At 30.0% G+C, this 12,823-nt stretch overlaps 1 pseudogene; it reads left to right on the forward strand.

The window, feature by feature from the left end:
• Window positions 1–786: 786 nt before the first annotated feature.
• Window positions 787–978, forward strand: LOC130942755 (small nucleolar RNA U3; annotated as a pseudogene).
• The last annotated feature ends 11,845 nt before the right edge of the window (window positions 979–12,823 follow it).

Genomic DNA, 12,823 nt, shown 5'->3' on the forward strand with positions numbered 1-12,823 from the left:
TTTTTCCCAATGAGGGAGATGGGGATGGGCATGAGTTTCTTGCTTCAATCAATTTTGCTAAGGCATGAGCGTGATGATTGATGAGAAGGGCCATATATATTACATTTCATTACATACATACATACATACATAACAAGAATGATACGTCACCACTCACCAATTACCTTGTTTTGCACATGCACATGCACATGCACATGAACCCCCAAGGCTTCTATTTCTAGTCTTCTACCACCCTCATCACGCTTCATACAACACCTTCTCATGTCACTTGTGGGTCACACTACTCCCTAACTACTTTTCCCTTCATACACCAATGGGCCCCACCCCCATTGTTTCTGAGCCATTTTTTTTTGTTTAACAGAGTATTAATTTTAAGATAAATTCTAGCCTACCCTTCCTATAATAACATGTAATTTATCCTCTGTGGCATGTCATTTTTTAATTGGTTGCTATGTTAACTATGGTTAAATTATTGATAATTAAATTATAGTCTAAAGTGGGTGATTATGTAATTAAATACCTCCAAATTTAATTTCAATGTCATCCAGAAATCCCATATCATCATCACCATCACCATCATCATCATCATCATCATCATTATTTTCATTTTCTTTTTCGTCTTCCCCTTCTACACTATCATCATAAAAAGCCATCATAATCGATTTCACGTTCTTAAATTTTAAGATTTTCTGAATTTTGCAAACGTAAACTTAGTCTCACCTGGGCTAGGTTCACCAAACAAAAGCAGTTTTTATAACTAAACACAAAGAATACAAAACACAGAACACGACCTTACTTGAACAGGATCTGTTCTATAGGCTCGTACATCTGTATCTTGAGTTCTAAGAAGACTTTGGTTGAACTATGACCGTGAGGTCAGAACGTGATTAATTGTTCCAAAGCGCATGCCATCTGAACGGTGGATCGTTCGCGCTACAACCTTGTGGTCGAGATGGTCTCACGGTGTTCTGACAGACTCAAATATTTTTTCTCTGGCCATTTAATTAGTTATTTTCTCTAAATACTTGTGTGTGTTTGGATTACAGTTTGCAAACGGGAGTTTGAATAAAATTAATTTTGCAAACTTGATTTTGATGAAAAGTAAGTTTGTATTAAGTGATTTATGTTTGGGAATATTTATATCAAAATGAATTATAGTAAAATAAATGTTGTTTGGATTATACTATTCAAAATCACTTTTAGATACAAAATTACTAAAATAGACATCAACTTAATAATTTTTGTATATTATTTTAATTTAGATATTTGAATAGATGTTATTAATTAATTCTAATAAAATTAATATTTATACACTAAGATAAAAATAATAAATAAAAATTGGCAAATATACTTTTAATTAAAACTAACAAAATAAATTTTAGAGAGTACTAAAAATAATAAAAAAATTAAATATTATTTGGTAGTAATTGAAATAAATCAAAAAAAAATTTATGATATTTTTATACAGTATATTTTTAGTACTCTTAGTACTCTTTTTTAGTATGTTATAATTTTTTATTATTATTATTACAATTAATTTTTGTTTAATTTATTTTCTTAATAGGATCAATATATTATATTAAAAAATAAAAATAATACAAAAAAATTATAATTATAAAAGTGTATAATATCAAATAAATAATTAATAAAAAAATAGTAAATAATAGAAAAAGATAGTTCATATAAACAAAAATAATATAAATAATACAATAGTATGCATAAAAGATAAAATTGGTAAAAAATAAATAAAGATTGAGTATTGATGGCTAAAAGCCCGTTGGTGAAACGCAGAAGCTTAAAATTGTTGCTTATTGAAAACGTGGTTTTGAATGCAAATCACTTTGCATGAATCAAAAATTTGCCAAACCAAAAATTACAACTTTCAAGATATCTAAACGTACTTCTTCTCTTTAAACGTGGTTGCCAAACACACCCTTATTTCCTGGTTCATCAAAATATGGAACACCCAATGAGTTGATTTTTTCTTTCAATTTCAGAGAAAAATGGGACTGGGGTAAATTGAATTTATGATAAAAATATAACTTTATTTTTTAATGTTTATAGAAATTATATATTTATCTCTCTTATAAAAATATTTAATTACAAAATTACCCTACTTTAGTTAACATATTAACTCTTATTGAGTTAAATTAACTCAAACTAAAACTAAGCATCTAATTAAAGTATGTCACGTCACGAGGGGTAATTTACATGTTGAAATAGAGGAGGTTGGGTAGAACTTACCTAATTTTAATCCTAAAAAGCAAAATATAAATTAACTTAATATTATTAAAGATAATTTCATGAGTTGGTTTGATAAAATTATCCTTAATTCCTTAGATAGTTTTTTGGAATGTTTTAAATAATTTTGTGGAGTTAATCCAATTTGCGCTTTTATATATATAATATTAATGCGTTACTTGAAAAAGAGAAATGTGAAAAATAGATTTGAATCTATGATATCCAAATGTCTTAAACTGTTGTACTGAACATCTTTTGACGATTAGAGATATTTATAAGGAGTTTCGACGTTAAAATCAGTAGGTGTATAATTTGAATGATTGTAGCTTGAATTGGAAATTATCTTAATTAAAGAGGTATTTAACTAGTTATAGAGTGAATGGTGTAGTTGACTGTTTTAAAGTTGGTGGATTTCTACACATAAAAAAAGGTTCTCTCTTTTATTGTGTGGGTAATTATTGTTGGATAAGAGGTGATTTTGGTTTGTTCTCTAAATTAGATTGAAGATCAGATATAAAATATTTGGTTCGAATTTGATGCGCACATAAATGATAAATCACTTACTTGTTTGTTGGGTCAAGTAGGGTTAAATTGGCATGGATCTGAGTCTGACCCAACAACTCTTAGTCATATATTTCAAGTACTTAAACAATTAAGTTTTTGTTCAAAAAAAAAAAAACAATTAAATTTTTTTAACTAAGTCTATCTAAATTAAATTTATATATGCTCATATGTTCTTATTTTCATTCTCATTTTTCTTTTTTTTTTCTTCTTTCACTTTCATTATCTTCATCTTCATAATTATTAATATCTCTTCCTTCTTCTCTTCTTTTTTTTTTTCTTTCTCTTCTTCTTTCTTTTTCTTATTCTATTTCATTATCTTTTTTTTCGTTTGATATTTTTCTTTTTTTTTTATCCTCTTTTTTCATTATCATTATCATCACCGCTAGCTACCACTATCACTACCACCACCATCATCATTATCATCTTCTTTTTCTTAATTCAATATCACACAATTAGTTTAACAATAACAAAAATAAAATAAAAATTTTCGGTTAACGACACAAAAAATTTATTAAAAATAACACTAGAATTTTTTATAAATAATATAAAAAATCTTTAAAGAATCACAAATCCAAAATCTTAACTCAATCAACCAGCAAAATATATTCAAATATATTTTAGAATAAAAAATTACATCAATTTGTTACAAAAAACACAAAAATAATTAGACTTCTTATATATGATTTTACTACTGGCGAATTAGCTCAATGATAAAAAAAATTTGTTAAAAAATTTTGTGTCATATTTAAAAAATTTTGGTACTAAAATAAAGAAACTTTCTGTGTGACAGTTAAAATATTTTTGTATTATTTTTTTAATAAATTCTATAAAATTCAAAACTCCTCCTTTTCTTGTTTCATTTTCTCGTAATCATTCTTATTTCACCTTATTATAAAAAATTTGTGTCATGATTAAAAAATTTAAGTGTCAAAATTAAAAAATTTTATATATCACTATTAAAAAATTTTGGTACTATTTCTTACACAATTCAAAACTTTCATTTCTCTTTCTTCTCTTCTTTATCATCATTATCATTATCATCATCTTTTTCTTTTTCTTCTTCTTTCACATTTTCATAATTCTTTTTGTTTCACCTCTTAACAAAAATTCTGTACCAAAATAAAAATTTTCGGTGTTATTTTTTTGATAAATTTTACATAATTTAAAATTCTCTTTCTTCCTCTTCTTTATAATTATCATCTTTTTATTCTTTTATCTTCTCCTTTTTATTTTATATTCTTATAATTCTTTTTGTTTTGTCTTTTTAACAAGAATAAAAATAAAAAAAATAAAAAATACTATAATAACTAATGAAAAACTAATCAATTTAAATAAAAGATTAAAAAAATATTAGCCACTTAATATTTTTTAATATTATTAACAATAGTATTTATGAAACAGTAGTATTCTTTCTAATTTCAATTTGGATGAAGTAAATACGAAAATACAAACAAACTACTAAAGTTTAAGGCATGAGCTTGACATACTGTTGAATAGACGCTGATGAAAATCTTTAATATATAGATTACAAACTATAATATATTCTTAGAACAAGAAAGAATATTGGTAACGCGTTTTATGAGTATTTGCGGGTCACTCATTTCAACCTTGATTTTGAAAAATAGTGTGGAAATAAGTTCTTTAAAGAAAAAAAAAAAAAGAAGCTACATTCGTACACATGAATTGAGTTTTCTTGGCTCGCTCTCCTAAGACGCGAGTCGCAATGCTTCAAAGAGGCGAAAAAAAAAATTTGCATGAGTTAATTTTTAATCTGGTTCTGAAATTTGATTTTGGTCTTAATTTAATTTTTAAAATTCTAATTAATTCAAATAAAATCTCAAAATTTTTTTTACTAACGTTAGTTCTTTCGTTTATTTTTAAGTTTAATTATTCTGTTAGTCCTATAATTTTATAAAATTTTTAATTAGGTTTTTATACTTTTTTTTAATTAAATTTTTGCACTAAATTGTTTTTTCAATTAAGTCCCTCTTAACAATAATTGGCTTAATTTTATAGGGATCTAACTAAAAAAAATTGGTGCAAAGACTCAAATAAAAGAGAAAAAAAAAGTGTAAGAACCCAATTTAAAAAAATTTGGTGCAAAAACTTAATTAAAAGAAAAAAAAATATAAGGACCTAATTAAAAATTTTGCAAAACTATAAAGACTAACAGAATAATTAAACCTTATTTTTATCAACGATGTGCCTAGTTAAAACGTTAAAGTGACACACTAGCAGTTACTAAACAGCGTCATTTTAGTGTGGCGTCTAATTTCTCTTAAAATGACGTCGTTTGAGATAATAAGAGATTAAAATTTAAAACACAAATCTACTTCAATATTGATTATCAAAACACTAAAACAAAAAACTCTTCTTTTTCTTTATTCTCTCGCATACACAGTAATAAAAAAGATCAATGTCATTGTCATAGGTTTTAGACGAAATTCGATTTACTCGTTCCCTTTGATTAGAACGGAAAAAAAAAATATGCACACAACTGTTTCTTTCCAAAAGATTAGTAATGAAACTACTGTATATATGAGTTGAATGCTCTGTTTCGTGTATATCTCTTAGTTGAAATCTGTTGGCTATTAATCTGTGTTATATTTAATGACCAAATGAATCGAGTGCATTATGAAAGTAGTTAGTTTTATTTAATGAATCTGCTCTGTTAGGATTTTTTTGTTGGTTATATGATGATGACCCATGAAAGAACAAGAGTGAAGCCAATGTTACCTGAATACAGCGCTTCTTAATTTTCAGTGTATTTTGATTTATCAAACACACTAAACAAATGAATCTTATATAAACATGCTACCTTAATGCCAATACTTCTAGTAGAAAATTTTATATAATCATACTACTCTATTTCAATATGATAAATTAAGAGTACCTTGGAGTCAATAAACATAGGATATTTGCATAAATTAATTTTCTAAGCTTAAATTTATCTATTCACTTATTTCCGTAACTTTCATGTGATATTATCTTTACATTTTACTAGCATCATTATATTTCACTAACTATGTTTTTTAATAAATAAGTTGGTCAAGTCTTCTGCAATGACTATTTTTTTTTTAAATACAAAATGAGTGGATAGATGAACTTAAGTAAATATTTAAATTGAAAAAACATAAACATTTCTTGCTTTTGGATCATCCAAAATTTAAAGATAAAGATTCAATCTTGTGCTTAATTGTTATCTCTGAAAGAAAAGTTTTACTTCAGAATTGATATCTTTAATTATTTTCTTATATGATTCAGGTCTCTTATGCTTTTTCTTTTTAAATTATCTTGCGTGGATTCATATTAACCTGAACTAGTATGAGTGACTAAGTTTGGCACTATAAAGTGTATCACTTGTTATTGTAGTGTCTTTTACATGAGAAAATAATTTGTTTAGTAATTTTCTTTCAAAATTTTTAAAAAAATTAATATTCTATTTTTATTTTTAAATTTATTTTTTTTACAAAATCTTAAAAATAAAACTATTAAAAATATAAAATAAACACACAAATCAAATTATCTTAAATTTTATTTGTTAAGTGCGTTGCACTTTAAAATATTATGGTGCTAAACATTTAATTTAGGATTTGGATTTTTTAAAGTTTGAATTTTACTTTAGAGAGTAAAGTGTGATCTTCTACACTTGAATAGTTTCTCTTTCATATTTATTCTTAGTCCTACCTATGAAATCAATTGTGAGAGATCACACTTTACTCTCTAAAATAAAATTCAAACTTTAGAGGATCAAAATCCTTTAATTTATATGTATTTCTTACACATGATAATGCTTTCTCTGTTTTCATGTAAGATATATCTTAAGTACAAGACACCAACCCATTTTGTTCTGATTCTGAATACTGGACATATCACACAATTAACCTAAACACTTATCAAACTTTGACCAATCATTATCCTTTTGCTTAGTTCTCCTTCTGTTAATGTGTTTGAAGAATACAACCATGTACTAGTGTGATGCTCATAGAGAAAGAGAGAGAAAAAGAAAAAAGAAAAAGAAAATTATGAGAGACAGAGCATTGAAGAGTTGTTGGCATGTCCAATTTGTAGTACATACCTGAATTCCAGTGTCGTATTTAACACCAAATTGTACCATGTAAGGATGAAATTTGGCCCAACCAGAAAAGTTAAGGATTCAATTTTTTGCAATTTCATCAATTAGAATTCTTATTATGTTTTACATTTTCCTCTCTTTTCTCCATGCTTTAAATAATAACCTAATTCTATATAATTGCTTTTAAACTTATGAATAAATACTTAAATATTTCAATCAACTATCAAAAAAATTTTTTTTCTAATTTAGTGTTTGGATAGCCGTTGAGTAATTTGCAAACAAGATTTTTTTTGTTGCCAAAAACATGAAAAATTGTGCTGATTGAAACTTTCACCATTATGGGGGTGACTCTCTTTTGCACTCCAAGGATATTTTGAGTAAACAAAAATTAAGATTTTATTTATATATTACCACAAAAGAAAAAGAAAATGTTAATCATGTTGTAAAATAAGGAAACTATGTTAATAAACTAATGAATAATAATAGAATAATATTCCTCTCCAGAAGTGTTTTTTCTTTTCTTTTAAGAGCAACTTAATTGTATTTATTTTAATTACTATAGTAAACAAGAACAAATTTCAGTAATTGATTTGAAAAAGCAGCCAAGAGACAGAAATGATCATGGAAAAATCCTCATGCCCTAAAAAAAGAACTTTGGGGAAGAGATTCTTAAATTCCACTAAGAAGATGACAATCTTTTTTGAAGAAAAAAACAGAAGCTTGGTAACAGACAAGAGAGCTTTATCTGTACACAGTTGAAGTAAAAGTGACTTCCCCCCATCATAGCAAGTAAATTAGCAAACAGTATTTAACAGAAAAAATATTTAATATAAAATAAAATAAAATAAAAACACTAATGGTCCCCTCTGGCCCCAGGTCCCCATTCCTTATAAGAATCTCCTCTGTATTAGGCATTTCTAGCTCACAAAGGGAAAATGAAATGCCTTTTTTCACCACCAAAACTTTCCACAATCACCAAAAAGTAAATTAAGTAACATTTAAAACAAAATCTAGTTTAATTTTCATTCATTAATTATATTAAAAAAAATTCACTTTTTTATATTCATTAGTATTTAATTAAATTTATTTTTTGGATGATATTTTAAATAAAAATGAGACATTTATTAAATCTAGAAATATATAAAAATTAAAACTAAATGTAGTGAAAAAAAATTTACATTGAAAAAAGCTGTATCACCCCCCAATTTGACCACTGTAAAAACACATCTTGGCACAAATGCTGACAAAGTTTACTCTTCTCAGAAATATATATCACACACTCACAAAATTATTTATTTATTTATTTATTACAGAGTGACTTCATTTTACTTTACTTAGTTACTTGCACAAGCCTCTCTTTCTCACCCACTAATAATGCAAAGTCACCCCATCATTTTTGTTTTTCCTATGCATTCATCACTGGCTCTCTTGATTTCTTTTCTTCTCCCTTTTTTTTTATCTCCAAAAATAAGCAAAGTAAGTAGAGAGTAGAGAAGAGTATCAGTGCAAGATTCATTTCCTGCATTCAATTCCGTCTCTCCCTTTCATCACTGACGTCTGCTTTGGGAACCCACCTCACTATAACAACACTTTAATCTATCTATTATAATATTATAATATACTATTATTATTTTTTAATATATTCTAATAATAAAATATCCAATGCTCGCTTCAAATGCATGGTACTAGTAGCAGTTAGTTAAACTTGATTCTTGGCTTTTGTTAATAAATAACTTTTCACTTATACAAGGGCTTTTACTTTCCAGATGAAGAATTAATTTGATGTATATTAAAATTTACGCTTTTTATTTTCAATATTGTGCCGTTGGAAGTGTATTAAACGGATATGGGGGTGGGAGGTGTTAAACCTGCGTGTGGTGTCAGGGGCATGGGAATCGGACCCTCCGAGTCCAGTGACTGAAGACGCACGGTCCGAGTCCAGTGCGTTGGGAAGACGAGGGTGAGGGACTCGGACCCTCCGAGACGGCTGCGTCACGGACCAAGCGAGTTTGATGGGGGGTTTTCGCACGGTCCGAGTCCATTGCTTGTATGGACACGCGGCGCTTCCCCGTTGAGTCCCTACTCGGTGGGCAACATTTGAATGAAGAGGTTCTCCTACCATCCGAATCTCACTCCCAACAACCTTTCTCCCTCAAAGCCATCTTCTTCACTTCTCTGTCTCTGAACTTTGCATGGTGGTGGAGGAGCAAAAATAATGGGGAAAAAATCAAAAATTAAAGATGTTGATCGATCTGAGCTTCATATTATTCACTATCTCAGTGATCCTGATTATGTAAGTGTTTTTTTAATTTTTTTTGAGTTTTTTTATTTTTTATAGTTATAAATATAAAATTTCAATATTATGGTTGTTGTTAGATACACAGTTGAAGAATAGAATGATTAGGACTAATTTATTTATTAGTATTAGTTAGATTATTTTAAAATATTTTGAACAGATTGATTAATAATTGTATTTATGATGATTAAAATTTTTTATATGATTATATTGTTGTTAGAGATGCATTTGAAGAACATAAATGGACTGAGTATGACTTAGTTTTCATTGTTTGTTAGATTTCTTTAAAATTATTTTACACATTAATAATTAATTAATTATGTAAATCATGATTAGCAAATTTGTTATGATTATGTAGTTGTTAGAGATATGTAGTTGACGAATATAAATAGAATGGTTATGACTAATTTTTGAATATTTGTTAGGTTCTGTCTAAATATTTTTTTACAGATTATGAATTATATATATGATGATAAGAAAAATTTGTTATGGTTATGTTATGTTGTTGTTGTTCTTTAGTTTTGTGTTTTTGGCTGTAGTAGTAAGTAGAACATAATTTAAATTTTTAATAAATTTATTTAATTGTAGTATAATTATCAGTTGTAAGCGAATGGCATTTGAATGTGTTTTTAACAAATTAAGTGTAACTGTTATCGATTTTGGTTAGATGTTATTATTATTGTGGTAAAGTGTTAATGCTGAGTTGATTAGAAAGGTTTTTTAAAGTAAGCCATGTTAGATATTTCTTTATGGGAAAAGTTAAATAATTTTAAACGTAGTAATTATTATTAGCAAGTTAATTGTTAGCGTTGTTAGAATATGAATGATGGCATATACAGATTTATTAATATTTTGTATTGCAGGGGACAAATTTTTAAGAAAAGAGTAATTAATTAATGTTCGATATTATTGTGGATGTTGTAAATATTGTTGAGATTTATGATTAGGAATATATGTATTTGTAATGAGTTTCATTAGCAATTCTTAATAATTTGATTAGTAATTTCTTATGTTTTTTTGTAGAAATCAAGAATGTTGACATGTAACCATCCACTTCCTCCGGATCAGTACAACGAAAGGGTGGAGGATCATCTGCGAATTACCGGGTTCTATCATGCATCTCAGATTGGGATAGTGCAGTGTCAGAAAGCATTGGTAAATGCTCTAATTGAACGTTGGCACCCGGAGACACATACGTTCCACCTTCCCATTGGTGAATGTGCTGTGACACTTGAAGATGTAGCTATGATTCTTGGTCTTCCCACAGATGGTCTTCCGGTCACGGGGATGACAATGAGCAGTTATGAAGCGTTGGAGGCGGAGTGTTTGCTTCAATTTGGAGTTGCACCGCGTATGTCTGACTGTAGATCTAGTTGCATAAAACTTACATGGCTGCGTGATTTAAAAGAAAATTTACATTTGATTGATGATATCAGTATACAGAGGTATGTGAGGTGCCATATTATGTTGTTGATCGGGACGATATTGTTTGGGGATAAGTCTGGGGCAGGAGTGCATTGGAAATTTCTACCCTTGCTACGTGATTTTGGTAGTATTGGTCAGTATAGTTGGGGAGCGGCATGCCTGGCACATCTGTACAGGGCATTATGCCGGGCATCCCGTTTTAACTGCAAGGAAATAGATGGTCCACTAACACTTCTACTCTGTTGGGCTTGGATCAGGATGCCGTTCCTATCGCCGCTACCTAGGGAACCTCGAAGTTTTCCACTAGCAAACAGGTAATAATTTGTTAGTTATGTACCCGTATGTTGATAGTTATGATTCATTTAATGGTAGCTGAGGTAATTGAATATATCATCACAGGTGGCGGAACTGGGAGCGTGGTGACCGACGATTTAGATACTTGAAGTTAGCTCACTTTAGGAGGTCGTTTGATGAACTTCAGGAAGGGCAGGTATGGGTCAATGAAAGTGGTATTAGTTTTATGTTTAGGGTCTGAGACATAAATATACAGCATTGTCTTTGTAATTGGCTTTTTGGACTGTTATGTTGAGGTTCCTTTATTTTTTCCAGTTTGTTTGGGTTGCTTATGCTGTGGATCGGGTGGATCCGAACATCATTCCTCCTGAAATCTACATGCAGTCAGTGGTTTGGAGTGCTACAGTTCCGTTGGTATCATTTGAATGTGTCGAGTGGCATGCTACCGATAGATTTAGGCGACAGTTTGGTTTGGTTCAGGGACAACCTAGTCAGGAAGGGAATCTAGAGAAGGCGCATGGAGAAACCCTGAAGGGTCCAAAGAATCTTAATTGGGCCACGGAAGCAAGTCATTCAAAATGGGTGATGCATTGGTCAAACAGGTATAACTACATTCTATCTGAGCTTGCGATGCCTTCACATGATCTACTAGATAGTTACATGCATTGGTACCGATCAAAATATGGGGACCACTTGAACTTGTCAATTCTTGTGGGTCAAGATAATGATGAAGGTGATCAGGATATGGAGGAAGGTGATCAGGATTTGGATGAGGATAATCAGGATACCGATGAGGGTAGTCAGCATATGGATGCTGACAATCAAGTAGAAGAGCCACATTCGTCGCATCTATTACCTCCAACACCGATTCCAGAAGAACAACCTCAGTCCTCAAGCCATTATGTACCTCAGACACAGTTCCCCCCATCATTTCCAATCAGTCAACAATGTTGGGGTACCTCACAATTTGAAACAGGAGAAGGAGGTTCCTTTAGCCAGTTGCTTGGGTTGATGTCTGCAGATCCTGGACTACCACATTATGGCCAACAGCCTGACCTCATGGCTGGTAGGTATTCTTTGGATGTGAGGTACCCGGGCAATACATCGTCGGTTGCTTCTGGGGGGTTTGTGTCGGTTGACTCTAGTAGGAGTGATGACGGACGCGGAGCTTTTTTCACTCAGAATCCTAACCGTGTATCCATGGGACTCATTGAAGAAAATGATAACACACTCGAGAGGGAGACGGATGCGTATCTAGTAGATGACCCGGATGACCAGGAGGATCATGATGACAATGAAATAGAGGAGTTTGACGAGGATGAAGAGTCTCGTAATGATGGTAATATGTTTTGTATTCTACTTTGCATGTTGCATTACTTTTTGAGCTTTTTTGTTCATAACTGGCATCTATTTTTTACTTTTACTAAATCTTTAGAGTATTTATGTCTTGCTGTGATTATCTGCTGCGCATAATTAAATTGTTTTTTATAATTTCTGTACAGGTCATGCACGCACTCCGGATGAAACCTCCAAAGGTTACAATCTGAGGATTGATCCACCACGTCGCAGTGCTAGTCGCTACACTCCATCTGTCTTCAAAAAGGCGGCCAAGAAATGCAAGAATTTAGTCAAGGATGTGAAGTGGGCCATGAGAAAGTAGTTGTCTTGTAGTTGTTTTATTTAAGTAGTAGTCACGTGGACCATGTTGTATTTATGTAGTATGTTGAGAGTATTTATGTTGCATGTTTAAAGTATCTATGTTGTATGGTTAGCGTATGTATGTTGTATGTTCAGAGTATCCATGTTGTATGTTTAGAGTATTTATGCACTACGGACACTCTTCAGGTATTGTTAATGTTGAGTACGCATTACGGTACACGTGTTGCATATGTACGCATTATTGTTGTTCATTCGTAAAATCAGATTGC

This window comes from Arachis stenosperma, chromosome 7 (genome assembly GCF_014773155.1).
Source record: "Arachis stenosperma cultivar V10309 chromosome 7, arast.V10309.gnm1.PFL2, whole genome shotgun sequence".
Classification (NCBI taxonomy): Eukaryota; Viridiplantae; Streptophyta; class Magnoliopsida; order Fabales; family Fabaceae; genus Arachis; species Arachis stenosperma.